General features: G+C 38.5%; 1 protein-coding gene across 1 annotated transcript in view; it reads right to left on the bottom strand.

Moving 5' to 3' along the window:
• LOC145333637 (lysine-specific demethylase 8-like) overlaps positions 1 to 16,496 on the bottom strand; it is a 40,321-nt gene that overhangs the window by 16,431 nt on the left and 7,394 nt on the right. The gene's annotated exons all lie outside the window — the stretch shown is intronic.

The raw sequence follows: 16,496 nt of genomic DNA, 5'->3' as shown, positions 1-16,496 counted from the left end.
CCTTTAGATTTTTTCTCCCCCTCCCGGGAGGCCCACAGTGGCCAATACGGCAGGCCTCCTAAAAATATTTTTGAAGTGCTCTAACTTTTCCGCCACTTGGGGGAAAATGTTGGGTCATGATTTTTTGTGATCTACCCGAGCCATATTTTCAGGGTTTTCAAGGAAATTAACGCAACTTGAAAAACCTGCGCGTTATTAACGATCAAAAAATCAACATCTATTTTGAATAAAAATGACATTTTGCACTTTTTTCCTGCATTTTTCAACTTTGCGCGCGCGCTGCGCGCGCGTTTTTGGTCCGATCTTCAAAATTCCAATTGTCTCACCTCCGGACGGCATTCAAGAATCCATAGCAATTTTCCTTTTCAAAATCGGCCTTCGGCCGCCACCCTGCGGGTGGGGGTGAGACTGCCGGACCCCCCATTTTGACCCCCTATACAAAAAAATTTTTTTTTCCTTGAACTTCACCTGATCCTATCTTGGTAAAATTATTCCATTTCATTCCATATTTCACCATCATCTAGAAAAGTACGCCGTCCTATTTTGTTCGGACGACACGGTGAAATATCCCTGATACAGGCTGATGCCTTGGGACCGGGTGGGGCAAGCGTCAGGGAATGGGGCAAGCGTCAGGGAATGGGGCAAGCGTCAAAGAGAAAGGAAAAAGAGAAAGGAAAAAGAGAAAGGAAAAAGAGAAAGGAAAAAGAGAAAGGAAAAAGAGAAAGGAAAAAGAGAAAGGAAAAAGAGAAAAGAATAGGATAAAATGCAACAGAAACAGAAAACAAACAGTTACAGGCAAAGGCATCAGCATTGGCTTAGTCAACAACCCAAGGCGTCAGCCTGTACCAGTGCAAAAACAGGGTCTAACCATAAAAAAAAACATGAAAAGATTTACAAAGTAATAATCATTAAAATCAAAAAAAAAACATGAATGTATTTACAAAGTAATAATCATTAAAATCAAGAAGACATGAATGCATTTACAAAGTAATAATCATTGAAATCAAGAAAACAGGAATATATTTACAAAGTAATAATCATTACAGAAAATTTACAATTTCTTGAAACCCCACCCCACTTTGAGGGGCTGTGGCCGAAAATTTTCACATCAGGGGGGGGTCAATTTTTTTACATCCCCAAAACCGGCATTGCCAGCCGGTTTCACGGATGTGCCGGTCAGGCCTGTCGGCCTGCCGGTTCGGCCGTGGCCGGCCGTCAAAGAACGGCCGAAAACGGCGTTTTTTGACGGCCTTTGGCCGATTTTGACCCAGGTCACTTTGAACGGCCGTCCCGGCCAGGATATGAGGGGGAAAAAAATTGTGCAAAATAGCAATGAAGGCCCATGGCCCATAGAATCCAGGGATATGTGTCCCAAGTCGGTCGGCCGACCGGCCTAGCCGCACCGGTCCGCCGAAAATCCGCAAAAACAGCGTTTTTTGACGATTTTCGCGACCTTTGACGGCCGCTGCCGGCCAAACGGCCGGGCCGACCGCCTCCGGCCGCACATCTGCTGAACCGGCTTGGGATGGACTACAAAAAAGTTGGAATACACGTGGCTGCGCCACAAACACACGCCGCGCTACGCGCGAAAAACACGTCAAAAAATGGCCATTTTTTGGATGCGCTAACTTTGCCGCCAATTTAAGGCCGGAAGGCGGCCGGCAATTGCCTCCGGCAACACTAAATGATAGTTAGAGCCGGCCATTGTGGTTCTGTAGGTACCTTCAGATTTTTTCTCCCCCTCCCGGGAGGCCCACAGTGGCCAATACGGCAGGCCTCCTAAAAATTTTTTTGAAGTGCTCTAACTTTTCCGCCAATAGGGGGAAAATGTTGGGGCATGATTTTTCGGGATGGCCTCCGGCCATATTTTCAGGGTTTCCAAGGAATTGTCTCCAACTTGAAAAACCTGCGCGTTATTAACGATCAAAAAACGAACCTCTATTTTTACAAAATTGCAAATTCCAGGTTCAGAAACCTTAATTTTCAACTTTGCGCGCGCGCTGCGCGCGCGTTTTTGGTCCGATCTTCAAAATTCCAATTGTCTCTGTTCCGGACGGCATTCAAGAATCCATAGCAATTTTCCTTTTCAAAATCGGCCTTCGGCCGCCACCCTGCGGGTGGGGGTGAGACCGCCGACCCCCCCATTTTGACCCCCTATACAAAAAATTTTTTTTTTCCTTGAACTTCACCTGATCCTATCTTGGTAAAATTATTCCATTTCATTCCATATTTCACCATAATCTAGAAAAGTACGCCGTCCTATTTTGTTCGGACGACACGGTGAAATATCCCTGATACAGGCTGATGCCTTGGGACCGGGTGGGGCAAGCGTCAGGGAATGGGGCAAGCGTAGGATAAAATAGGATAAGGAATAGGATAAAATGCAACAGAAACAGAAAACAAAAGGAAAAAGAGAAAGGAATAGGATAAAATGCAACAGAAACAGAAAACAAACAGTTACAGGCAAAGGCATCAGCATTGGCTTAGTCAACAACCCAAGGCATCAGCCTGTACCAGTGCAAAAACAGGGTCTAACCATTAAAAAAAAAACATGAAAAGATTTACAAAGTAATAATCATTAAAATCAAAAAAAAACATGAATGCATTTACAAAGTAATAATCATTAAAATCAAGAAGACATGAATGCATTTACAAAGTAATAATCATTGGAATGAAGAAAACAGGAATATATTTACAAAGTAATAATCATTACAGAAAATTTACAATTTCTTGCAACCCCACCCCACTTTGAGGGGCTGTGGCCGAAAATTTTCACATCAGGGGGGGGTCAATTTTTTTACATCCCCAAAACCGGCATGGCCAGCCGGTTTCACGGATGTGCCGGTCAGGCCTGTCGGCCTGCCGGTTCGGCCGTGGCCGGCCGTCAAAGTACGGCCGAAAACAGCGTTTTTTGACGGCCTTTGGCCGATTTTGACCCAGGTCACTTTGAACGGCCGTCCCGGCCAGGATATGAGGGGGAAAAAAATTGTGCAAAATAGCAATGAAGGCCCATGGCCCATAGAATCCAGGGATATGTGTCCCAAGTCGGTCGGCCGACCGGCCTAGCCGCACCGGCCCGCCGAAAATCCGCAAAAACAGCGATTTTTGACGATTTTCGCGACCTTTGACGGCCGCTGCCGGCCAAACGGCCGGGCCGACCGCCTCCGGCCGCACATCTGCTGAACCGGCTTGGGATGGACTACAAAAAACTTGGAATACACGTGGCTGCGCCACAAACACACGCCGCGCTACGCGCGAAAAACACGTAAAAAAATGACCATTTTTTGGGTGCGCTAACTTTGCCGCCACTTAAAGGCCGGAAGACGGCCGGCAATTGCCTCCGGCAACACTAAATGATAGTTAGAGCCGGCCATTGTGGTTCTGTAGGTACCTTCAGATTTTTTCTCCCCCTCCCGGGAGGCCCACAGTGGCCAATACGGCAGGCCTCCTAAAAATTTTTTTGAAGTGCTCTAACTTTTCCGCCAATGGGGGGAAAATGTTGGGGCATGATTTTTCGGGAGGCCATCCGGCCATATTTTCAGGGTTTTCAAGAAAATTACTGTAACTTGAAAAACCTGCGCGTTATTAACGATCAAAAAATCAACGTCTATTTGTACAAAATTGCAAATTCCAGGTTCAGAAAACCTATTTTTCAACTTTGCGCGCGCGCTGCGCGCGCGTTTTTGGTCCGATCTTCAAAATTCCAATTGTCTCTGTTCCGGACGGCATTCAAGAATCCATAGCAATTTTCCTTTTCAAAATCGGCCTTCGGCCGCCACCCTGCGGGTGGGGGTGAGACTGCCGGACCCCCCATTTTGACCCCCTATACAAAAAATTTTTTTTTTCCTTGAACTTCACATGATCAGGATCTTGGTAAAATTATTCCATTTCATTCCATATTTCACCATCATCTAGAAAAGTAGGCCGTCCTATTTTGTTCGGACGACACGGTGAAATATCCATTTTACCGCGTGAAGCAAGCTGATACAGGCTGATGCCTTGGGACCGGGTGGGGCAAGCGTCAGGGAATGGGGCAAGCGTCAAAGAGAAAGGAAAAAGAGAAAGGAAAAAGAGAAAGGAAAAAGAGAAAGGAATAGGATAAAATGCAACAGAAACAGAAAACAAACAGTTACAGGCAAAGGCATCAGCATTGGCTTAGTCAACAACCCAAGGCGTCAGCCTGTACCAGTGCAAAAACAGGGTCTAACCATAAAAAAAAAAACATGAAAAGATTTACAAAGTAATAATCATTAAAATCAAAAAAAAAACATGAATGTATTTACAAAGTAATAATCATTAAAATCAAGAAGACATGAATGCATTTACAAAGTAATAATCATTGGAATGAAGAAAACAGGAATATATTTAACAAAGTAATAATCATTACAGAAAAGTTACAATTTCTTGAAACCCCACCCCACTTTGAGGGGCTGTGGCCGAAAATTTTCACATCAGGGGGGGGTCAATTTTTTTACACCCCCAAAACCGGCATTGCCAGCCGGTTTCACGGATGTGCCGGTCAGGCCTGTCGGCCTGCCGGTTTGGCCGTGGCCGGCCGTCAAAGTACGGCCGAAAACGGCGTTTTTTGACGGCCTTTGGCCGATTTTGACCCTGGTCACTTTGAACGGCCGTCCCGGCCAGGATATGAGGGGGAAAAAAATTGTGCAAAATAGCAATGAAGGCCCATGGCCCAGAGAATCCAGGGATATGTGTCCCAAGTCGGTCGGCCGACCGGCCTAGCCGCACCGGCCCGCCGAAAATCCGCAAAAACAGCGATTTTTGACGATTTTTGCGACCTTTGACGGCCGCTGCCGGCCAAACGGCCGGGCCGACTGCCTCCGGCCGCACATCTGCTGAACCGGCTTGGGATGGACTACAAAAAAGTTGGAATACACGTGGCTGCGCCACAAACACACGCCGCGCTACGCGCGAAAAACACGTCAAAAAATGGTCATTTTTTGGATGCACTAACTTTGCCGCCAATTTAAGGCCGGAAGACGGCCGGCAATTGCCTCCGGCAACACTAAATGATAGTTAGAGCCGGCCATTGTGGTTCCGTAGGTACCTTCAGATTTTTTCTCCCCCTCCCGGGAGGCCCACAGTGGCCAATACGGCAGGCCTCCTAAAAAAAAATTTAAAGTGCTCTAACTTTTCCGCCACTGGGGGGAAAATGTTGGGGCATGATTTTTCGGGAGGCCATCCGGCCATATTTTCAGGGTTTCCAAGGAATTTTCTCCAACTTTAAAAACCTGCGCGTTATTAACGATCAAAAAATCAACGTCTATTTTGGACGAAAATGAGGTTTTTACCTTTTTTCCCGCAATTTTCAACTTTGCGCGCGCGCTACGCGCGCTGCGCGCGCGCGAACTGAAAAATTCCAATTGTCTCACCTCCGGACGGCATTCAAGATTCCGAAACTGGTTTTGGATTTTCCATCGGCCTCCGGCCGCCCCCCTGCGGGGGGGGGTGAGACCGCCGACCCCCCCATTTTGACCCCCCTTACAAAAATTTTTTTTTTTCCTTGAACTTCATGTGATCAGGATCTTGGTAAAATTATTCCATTTCATTTCATATTTCACCATCATCTAGAAGTTGTTATTTCGTCCTATTTTGTTCGGACGACACGGTGAAATATGCTGATACAGGCTGATGCCTTGGGACCGCATGATGCAAGCTGGGGGAGGGAAAGAAGTAAGCAAGAGTAAAGAAAAGAAGCCAAAAAAATACCAAAAACATGAAAGAGCCATGAGATATGAGCAAAAACAATTTTGGGAAAAAAAATTTTGGGAAAAAAGTTTGAGAAAAAAATTGGAGAAAAAAATTTTGAGAAAAAAATTTTGAGAAAAAAATTTTGGGAAAAAAAATTTTGGGGGAAAAAAAATTGTGGGAAAAAATTTTTGGGGAAAAAAATTTTGGGAAAAAAATAATGGAAAAAAAATTTTAGGAAAAAAAAAATTGAGAAAAAAAAATTTGAAAAAAAAATTTTTAAAAAAAAATTTTGAGAAAAAAAAAATTGAGATAAAAAAATTTGAAAAAAAAAATTTTGAGAAAAATATTTTGAGAAAAAAATTTTGGGAAAATATCAAGGGAAAAAAATTTTGGGAAAAAAATTTTGGGAAAAAAAATATGGGGAAAAAAAATTTGGGGAAAAAAAAATTGAGGGAAAAAATTTTTGGGGAAAAAATTTTGGGAAAATAATAATGGAAAAAAAAAAATTAAGGTAAAAATTTGGGGAAAAAAATTTAGAGAAAAAATTAGGGTAAAAAATTTTGGGAAAAAAATTTGGGGAAAAAAAAATTGAGGGAAAAAAATTTTGGGAAAAAAAAATTTGAGAAAAAAGTCGAGGGAAACAAATTTCTGGAAAAAAAATTGAGAGAAAAAAAATTTGGGGAAAAAAAATTTGGGAAAAAAAATTGAGGGAAAAAAAATTTGGGAAAAAATAATCAAGGGAAAAAAAATTAGAAGAAAAATTGAGGGGAAAAATATTAAGAGAAAAAAATTGAGGGAAAAAATTAAGGGAAAAAAAATTTTTGAAAAAAAATTTTAAGAAATAAAATTTGGGGAAAAAAATTTTGGGAAAAAAAACTTTGTGGAAAAATGTTTAGGGGAAAAAATTTTAGGGAATAAAAATTTTAGGAATAAAAAATTTAGGAAAAAAATTGGGGAAAACATTTTAGGGAAAAAAATTTGATGAAAAAAAAATTTTAGGGAAAATATTAGAGGAAAAAAAAATTAGGTAAAAAAAATTTGGGAAAAATTTTAGGAAAAACATTTGAGAAAAAAAAAATTTAGGGAACAAAAATTGAGGAAAACATTTTGGGGAAGAAAATTTAAGGAGAAAAAATGAAGGGAAAAAAAATTTGGAGAACAAAACTTAGGGAAAAAATTTTAGGAATAAAAAGTTTGGTGAAAAAATTGGGGAATAAAATTGGAAATAAAATTTTGGGGAAATAAAATTTATGTTAAAAAATTGTAAGAAATTTTGGAAAAAAACAAGAAAATATTTACAAAGTAATAATTGTTAGGATTAAAATATTTACAAAGTAATAATCATTAGAATTAAAAATATTTTCAAAGTAATAATCATTAGAAATAAAAATATGAGTAATTATTGATTGATTTGTAATAGATTAGATAATAAAACTGATATTATTTCAAGAAAGTAATAATAATTTGTATTAGATTTGTAATTGGTTAGATAGTTTAATTGATTATTAAAAAATGTTATTTAGAAATGGATATAATTATAATGTGATAATCATAATATTATGATAAAAGATAATAATATGGATAATTATTGGTTGATTTGTAATAGGTTATTTAATATAATCTATAGTAATAAAATCATAATAATAATTAATAGGAGTATTTATTAATTTATTTAAAATAGGTAAGTATAATAATTAAAAATCATAATATTATAACTGATGAATAATAATAAATTATTATTATTATGTGTAATTATTGATTGATTGTAATGGGTATGATATTATGATTGGTAATCATAGTATTATAATTAATAATTGATAATGAGATAATAATTATTAATAAGAATAATTATTGATTGATTTGAAAAGGGTATGATAATATAATTGATATGTATAGTATTATAATTGATAAGTAATAATAAATTATTATAAACATTTATTAATGATAATAATTGGTATGATAATATAATTGATAATTATAGTATTTTTATTAATTAGTAATAATAAGATAAGTATAATTGTTATGTGTAATTATTGATTGATTTGTAATAGGTAAGATATAATGATAAGATAAGTATAATTATTATGTGTAATTATTGATTGATGTGTAATAGGTAAAATGACATAATTGTTAATTATAGTATACTAATAAATAAGTAATAATGAGATAATTATAATTATCATGTGTAATTATTGATTGATTTGTAATATATTAGGTATGATAATTGATAATTACAAAATTATAATTAATATAAACTTCTAAGATAATTGATTGTTTTGTGAAGGGTAATATAACAAAATTGTTAATAGGTAAGAGAAAATGATTGATAATTATATTATTGTAAATTACAAATGATAATTAGGTAATAATAAGTATTTGATATAATTAATAAACAGATAATGGTAATGATTTTGAGTTGTAATTGGTAGATTACTAATTGGTTAGATAATATAATTGCTAACAGTAGTTATTATACCTGTTAACAGAGATGGAGAGGTAGAGAATGTATTGAAACTGAAGTTACCTCGGATCCTAAATACCCCCCTGCAAGAAACAAGTTTGGATGAAATAATTTTTTTGGAGCCTTCGGCTTAAAAAATTATTTCATCCAAACTTGTTTCTTGCGGGGGGTAAATACATTTAGGGGGAATGGTGTAATAATAGTAGTTGTTATATTTACAGAGAGAGTGTACTAAAACTGAAGTTACCTCAGATCCTAAATACCCCCCTGCAAGAAACAAGTTTGGATGAAATAATTTTTTTGGAGCCTTCGGCTTAAAAAATTATTTCATCCAAACTTGTTTCTTGCTGGGGGTAAATACATTTCAGGGGGTGGTGTAATAATAGTAGTTGTTATATTTACAATAATAATAGTAGTTGTTATACTTACAGAAAAAAATTATAATTTCTTGGAACCCCACCCCACTTTGAGGGGCTGTGGCTAAAAATTTTCAAATCAGGGGGGGTCAATTTTTTTTACATCTCCATAACCGGCATTGCCAACCGGTTTCAGAGATGTGCCGGTCAGGCCTGTCGGCCTGCCGGTTCGCCCGTGGTCGGCCGCCGAAAATACGGCAAAAACGACGTTTTTTGACGGTTTTTGGCCGATTTTGACCCAGGCCACTTTGGACGGCCGTCCCGGCCAGGGTAATTGGGGGAAAAAATTTGTGCAAAATAGCAATGAAGGCCCATGGCCCAGAGAATCCAGGGATGTGTGTCCCAAGTCGGTCGGCCAACCGGCCTAGCCGCACCGGCCCGCCGAAAATCCGCAAAAACAGCGATTTTTGCCGATTTTCGCGACCTTTGACGGCCGCTGCCGGCCAAACGGCCGGGCCGACCGCCTTCGGCCGCACATCTGCTGAACCGGCTTGGGATGGACTACAAAAAAGTTGGAATACACGTGGCTGCGTCACAAACACACGCCGCGCTACGCGCGAAAAACACGTCAAAAAATGGCCATTTTTTGGGTGCGCTAACTTTGCCGCCGTTTTAAGGCCGGAAGGCGGCCGGCAATTGCCTCCGGCAACACTAAATGATAGTTAGAGCCGGCCATTGTGGTTCTGTAGGTACCTTCAGAATTTTTTTCCCCCATCCGGGAGGCCCACAGGGACCAATACGGAAGGCCTCCTAAAAAATTTTTTGAAGTGCTCTAACTTTTCCGCCACTTGGGGGAAAATGTTGGGTCATGATTTTTCGTGAGGCCATCTGGCCATATTTTCAGGGTTTTCAAGGAAATTAATGTAACTTGAAAAACCTGCGCGTTATTAACGATCAAAAAACGAGAGGATAATTTGAACGAAATGGACTTTTTGACCTTTTTTCCCGCAATTTTCAACTTTGCGCGCGCGCTGCGCGCGCGTTTTTGCTCCGATTTTTGAAATTCCAATTTTCCCTGTTTCTCCCGGCATTCAAGAATCCATAGCAATTTTCCTTTTCAAAATCGGCCTCCGGCCGCCCCCCTGCGGGGGGGGGTGAGACTGAAAACCCCCCATTTTTGACCCCCTTGCAAAATTTTTTTTTTTTCCTTGAACTTCACATGATCAGGATCTTGGTAAAATTATTTCATAATTCGTTACACTCTTATTCATATTTCACCATAATCTAGAAAAGTACGCCGTCCTATTTTGTTCGGACGACACGGTGAAATATGCTGATACAGGCTGATGCCTTGGGACCGCGTGATGCAAGCTGGGGGAGGGGAAAGGAGTAAGCAAGAGTAAAGAAAAGAAGCCAAAAAAATACCAAAAACATGAAAGAGCCATGAGATATGAGCAAAAAAAATGTTGGGAAAAAAATGTTGGGAAAAAATTTTGGGAAAAAATTTTGGGAAAAAAATTTTGAGAAAAAAAATTGGAGGAAAAAGTTTTGAGAAAAAAATTTTGGGAAAAAAATTAAGGGTAAAAAATTTTGGGAAAAAAAAAATAAGTGAAAAAAAAATTTGGGAAAAAAAAATTTGGGAAAAAAATTTTGGGAAAAAAATTTTGAGAAAAAATTTTTTTGAAAAAATTTGGGGAAAAAAAATTTTTTGAAAAAAAATTTGGCGAAAAAACTTTCGGGGAAAAAAAATTTGGGGGAAAAAATTAAGGGAAAAAAATTTTGGGAAAAAAAAATTTGGGGAAAAAAATTTAGGGAAAAAAATTTTGGGAAAAAAAATTTTGGGAAAAAAAATTTAGGAAAAAAAAATTTGGGGAAAAAAAAATTGAGGGAAAAAATTTTGGGGGAAAAAAATTTAGGGAAAAAAATTGAGGGAAAAAAAATTTGGGGAAAAAAAATTTGGGGAAAAAAAATTTAGTGAAAAAAAATTTAAAGAAAAAAAAATTTAAGGAAAACAATGGTATGGAAAAAATTTTGGGAAAAAAATTGAGAAAATAAATTTGGGGAAAAAAAAATTTGGGGACAAAAAATTGAGGAAAAAAAATTTGCGGAAAAAAATTTTGTGAAAAAATTGAGGGAAAAAAATTTGGGGAAAAAATACTTTGGGGAAAAAATTGTAGGGAAAAAAAATTGAGAAAAAAAAATTTTGAGAAAAAAAATTTGGGGAAAAAAAATTTTGGGAAAAGAAATTTAGGAAAAAAAATTTTAGGAAAACAATTTTGGGTAAAAAAATTTTGGGAAAAAAATTGAAGGAAAAATATTTGGGGGGAAAAATGTGGGAAAAAAAAATTTGGGAAAAAAATTTAGGAAAAAAAAATTTAGGAAAAAAAAAGGAGGGAAAACAATTTTGGGAAAAAATATTTGGGAAAAAATAATTGTGGGAACAAAATTTGGGTAAGAAATTTGGGTAAAAAAATTTGGGAAAAAATTTTAGAAAAAATAATTTAGGGAAATACATTGAGGAAAACATTTTAGGGAAGAAAATTTGAGGAAAACATTTTAGGGAAGAAAATTTGAGGAAAAAAATTTGGTTCAATAAATTTAGGGAATAAAAAGTTTAGTGAAAAAAAATGGGGAAAAAAATTGGAAATAAAATTTTGGGGAAACAAAATTTATGTTAAAAAATTGTAGGGATAAGAAATTTGGGAAAAAAACAAGAAAATATTTACAAAGTAATAATTATTAGGATTAAGATTATTTTCAAAGTAATAATCATTAAAATTAAAAATATGAGTAATTATTGATTGATTTGTAATAGATTAGATAAAAAAACTGATATTATTTCAAGAAAAGATTAATTATGATCATAAAGTAATAATAATTAAGGTTAGGTAGTTTAATTGATTATCAGAAAATGTTATTTAGAAATGGATATAATTATAATGTGATAATTATAATATTATAACAAAAGATAATAATATCCATATGGATAATTATTGGTTGATTTGTAATAGGTTATTTAATATAATTTATAGTAATAAAATCATAATAATAATTAATAGGAATATTTCTTAATTTATTTAAAATAGGTAAGAATAATAATTAAAAATTATAATACTATAACTGATGAATAATAATAAATTATTATTATTATGTGTAATTATTGATTGATTGTAATGGGTATGATATTATAATTGTTAATCATAGTATTATAACTAATAATTGATAATAAGATAATAATTTTTAATAAGAATAATTATTGATTGATTGTCATTTGATTGTAATTTAGAAATGGATATAATTATAATGTGGTAATTATAATATTATGATAAGGATAATAATATGGATAATTATTGGTTGGTTTGTAATAGATTATTTAATATAATTTTTAAGAATAAGATCATAATAATAATTAATAGGAATATTTATTAATTTATTTAAAATAGGTAAGATATAATAATTAAAAATCATAATACTATAACTGATGAATAATAATAAATTATTAGTATTATGTGTAATTATTGATTGATTGTAATGGGTATGATATTATAATTGTTAATCATAGTATTATAATTAATAATTGATAATGAGATAATAATTATTAATAAGAATAATTAATGATTGATTTGAAAAGGAAGATAATTTAATTGATAAGTATAGTATTATTATTGATAAGTAATAATATAATTGCTAACTGTAGTTATTATACCTGTTACCAGAGATGGAGAGGTAGAGAATGTATTGAAACTGAAGTTACCTCTGATCCTAAATACCCCCCTGCAAGAAACAAGTTTGGATGAAATAATTTTTTAAGCCGAAGGCTCCAAACTTGTTTCTTGCGGGGGGTAAATACATTTAGGGGGGGGGGTGTAATAATAGTAGTTGTTATATTTACAGAGAGAATGTACTAAAACTGAAGTTACCTCTGATCCTAAATACCCCCCTGCAAGAAACAAGTTTGGATGAAATAATTTTTTTGGAGCCTTCGGCTTAAAAAATTATTTCATCCAAACTTGTTTCTTGCGGGGGGTAAATACATTTCGGGTGGGGTGGTGTAATAATAGTAGTTGGTATATTTACAATAATAATATTAGTTGATATACTTACAGAGAAAATTTATAATTTCTTGGAACCCCACCCCACTTTGAAGGGCTGTGGCCAAAAATTTCACATAAAGGGTGGTCAATTTTTTTTACATCCACAAAACCGGCATTGCCAGCCAGTTTCAGAGATGTGCCGGTCAGGCCTGTCGGCCTGCCGGTTCGTCCGTGGTCGGCCGCCGAAAATACGGCAAAAACAGCGTTTTTTGACGGTTTTTGGCCGATTTTGACCCAGGCCACTTTGGACGGCCGTCCCGGCCAGGGTAATTGGGGGAAAAAAATTGTGCAAAATAGCAATGAAGGCCCATGGCCCATAGAATCAAGGGATATGTGTCCCAAGTCGGTCGGCCGACCGGCCTAGCCGCACCAGCCCGCCGAAAATCCGCAAAAACAGCGATTTTTGACGATTTTCGCGACCTTTGACGGCCGCTGCCGGCCAAACGGCTGGGCCGACCGCCTCCGGCCGCACATCTGCTGAACCGGCTTGGGATGGACTACAAAAAAGTTGGAATACACGTGGCTGCGTCACAAACACACGCCGCGCTACGCGCGAAAAACACGTCAAAAAATGGCCATTTTTTGGATGCGCTAACTTTGCCGCCGTTTTAAGGCCGGAAGGCGGCCGGCAATTGCCTCCGGCAACACTAAATGATAGTTAGAGCCGGCCATTGTGGTTCTAAAGGTACCTTCAGATTTTTTCTCCCCCTCCCGGGAGGCCCACAGTGGCCAATATGGCAGGCCTGGTAAAAAAAAATTTGAAGTGCTCTAACTTTTCCGCCACTTGGGGGAAAATGTTGGGTCATGATTTTTTGCGATGGCATTTTGCCATATTTTCAGGGTTTAAAAGGAAATTAAGGTAACTTGAAAATCCTGCGCGTTATTAACGATCAAAAAACGAGAGGATATTTTGAGGGAAACGTGAAATGGAGACTTTTTTTCCGCAATTTTCAACTTTGCGCGCGCGCTGCGCGCGCGTTTTTGCTCCGATTTTCGAAATTTCAATTGTCCTAGGTCCTCCCGGCATTCAAGAATCCATAGCAATTTTCCTTTTCAAAATCGGCCTCCGGCCGCCCCCCTGCGGGGGGGGGTGAGACCGAAAACCCCCCATTTTTGACCCCCTTCTAAAAATTTTTTTTTTTCCTTGAACTTCATGTGATCCTGACCTTGGTAAAATATTACATATTTCGTTACACTCATATTCATAATTTCACCATAATCTAGAAAAGTACGCCGTCCTATTTTGTTCGGACGACACGGTGAAATATCCCTGATACAGGCTGATGCCTTGGGACCGGGTGGGGCAAGCGTCAGGGAATGGGGCAAGCGTCAAAGAGGAAGGAAAAAGAGAAAGGAAAAAGAGAAAGGAATAGGATAAAATGCAACAGAAACAGAAAAGGAATAGGATAAAATGCAACAGAAACAGAAAACAAACAGTTACAGGCAAAGGCATCAGCATTGGCTTAGTCAACAACCCAAGGCGTCAGCCTGTACCAGTGTAAAAACAGGGTCTAACCATAAAAAAAAAACATGACAAGATTTACAAAGTAATACAAAGTAATAATCATTAAAATCAAAAAAAACATGAATGCATTTACAAAGTAATAATCATTAAAATCAAGAAAAAACATGAATGCATTTACAAAGTAATAATCATTGGAATGAAGAAAACATGAATATATTTACAAAGTAATAATCATTACAGAAAATTTACAATTTCTTGAAACCCCACCCCACTTTGAGGGGCTGTGGCCGAAAATTTTCACATCAGGGGGGGGTCAATTTTTTTACATCCCCAAAACCGGCATTGCCAGCCGGTTTCACGGATGTGCCGGTCAGGCCTGTCGGCCTGCCGGTTCGGCCGTGGCCGGCCGTCAAAGTACGGCCGAAAACGGCGTTTTTGGACGGCCTTTGGCCGATTTTGACCCAGGTCACTTTGAACGGCCGTCCCGGCCAGGATATGTGGGGGAAAAAAATTGTGCAAAATAGGAATGAAGGCCCATGGCCCATAGAATCCAGGGATATGTGTCCCAAGTCGGTCGGCCGACCGGCCTAGCCGCACCGGCCCGCCGAAAATCGGCAAAAACAGCGAATTTTGACGATTTTCGCGACCTTTGACGGCCGCTGCCGGCCAAACGGCCGGGCCGACCGCCTCCGGCCGCACATCTGCTGAACCGGCTTGGGATGGACTACAAAAAAGTTGGAATACACGTGGCTGCGCCACGCACACACGCCGCGCTACGCGCGAAAAACACGTCAAAAAATGGCCATTTTTTGGATGCGCTAACTTTGCCGCCAATTTAAGGCCGGAAGGCGGCCGGCAATTGCCTCCGGCAACACTAAATGATAGTTAGAGCCGGCCATTGTGGTTCTATAGGTACCTTCAGATTTTTTCTCCCCCTCCCGGGAGGCCCACAGTGGCCAATACGCCAGGCCTCCTAAAAAAATTTTTGAAGTGCTCTAACTTTTCCGCCACTGGGGGGGAAATGTTGGGTCATGATTTTTCGGGAAGGCATTTTTCCATATTTTCAGGGTTTTCAAGGAAATTACTGTAACTTGAAAAACCTGCGCGTTATTAACGATCAAAAAACGAACGTCTATTTTGAACGAAACGTACTTTTTTCACTTTTTTCCTGCATTTTTCAACTTTGCGCGCGCGCTGCGCGCGCGTTTTTGCTCCGATTTTCAAAATTCCAATTGTCTCTGTTTCTCCCGGCATTCAAGAATCCATAGCAATTTTCCTTTTGAAAATCGGCCTCCGGCCGCCACCCTGCGGGTGGGGGTGAGACTGAAAACCCCCCATTTTTGACCCCCTTCACAAAAAATTTTTTTTTCCTTGAACTTCATGTGATCAGGATCTTGGTAAAATTATTTCATTTCATTCCATATTTCACCATTATCTAGAAAAGTAGGCCGTCCTATTTTGTTCGGACGACACGGTGAAATATCCCTGATACAGGCTGATGCCTTGGGACCGGGTGGGGCAAGCGTCAGGGAATGGGGCAAGCGTCAAAGAGAAAGGAAAAAGAGAAAGGAAAAAGAGAAAGGAAAAAGAGAAAGGAATAGGATAAAATGCAACAGAAACAGAAAACAAACAGTTACAGGCAAAGGCATCAGCATTGGCTTAGTCAACAACCCAAGGCGTCAGCCTGTACCAGTGCAAAAACAGGGTCTAACCATAAAAAAAAAACATGAAAAGATTTACAAAGTAATAATCATTAAAATAAAAAAAAATCATGTATGCATTTACAAAGTAGTAATAATCATTAAAATCAAGAAGACATGAATGCATTTACAAAGTAATAATCATTGGAATGAAGAAAACATGAATGCATTTACAAAGTAATAATCATCACAGAAAATTTACAATGTCTTGAAACCCCACCCCACTTTGAGGGGCTGTGGCCGAAAATTTTCACATCAGGGGGGGGTCAATTTTTTTACATCCCCAAAACCGGCATTGCCAGCCGGTTTCACGGATGTGCCGGTCAGGCCTGTCGGCCTGCCGGTTCGGCCGTGGCCGGCCGTCAAAGTACGGCCGAAAACGGCGTTTTTTGACGGCCTTTGGCCGATTTTGACCCAGGTCACTTTGAACGGCCGTCCCGGCCAGGATATGTGGGGGAAAAAAATTGTGCAAAATAGCAATGAAGGCCCATGGCCCATAGAATCCAGGGATATGTGTCCCAAGTCGGTCGGCCGACCGGCCTGGCCGTACCGGCCCGCCGAAAATCCGCAAAAACAGCGATTTTTGACGATTTTCGCGACCTTTGACGGCCGCTGCCGGCCAAACGGCCGGGCCGACCGCCCTCGGCCGCACATCTGCTGAACCGGCTTGGGATGGACTACAAAAAAGTTGGAATACACGTGGCTGCGCCA

The sequence above is a fragment of the Acartia tonsa genome, chromosome 2, assembly GCF_053477335.1.
Source record: "Acartia tonsa isolate MP-2025a chromosome 2, ASM5347733v1, whole genome shotgun sequence".
NCBI lineage: Eukaryota > Metazoa > Arthropoda > Copepoda > Calanoida > Acartiidae > Acartia > Acartia tonsa.
The sequence above is the reverse complement of the archived record's forward strand: the minus strand, read 5'-3'. Positions and strand labels throughout refer to the sequence as shown.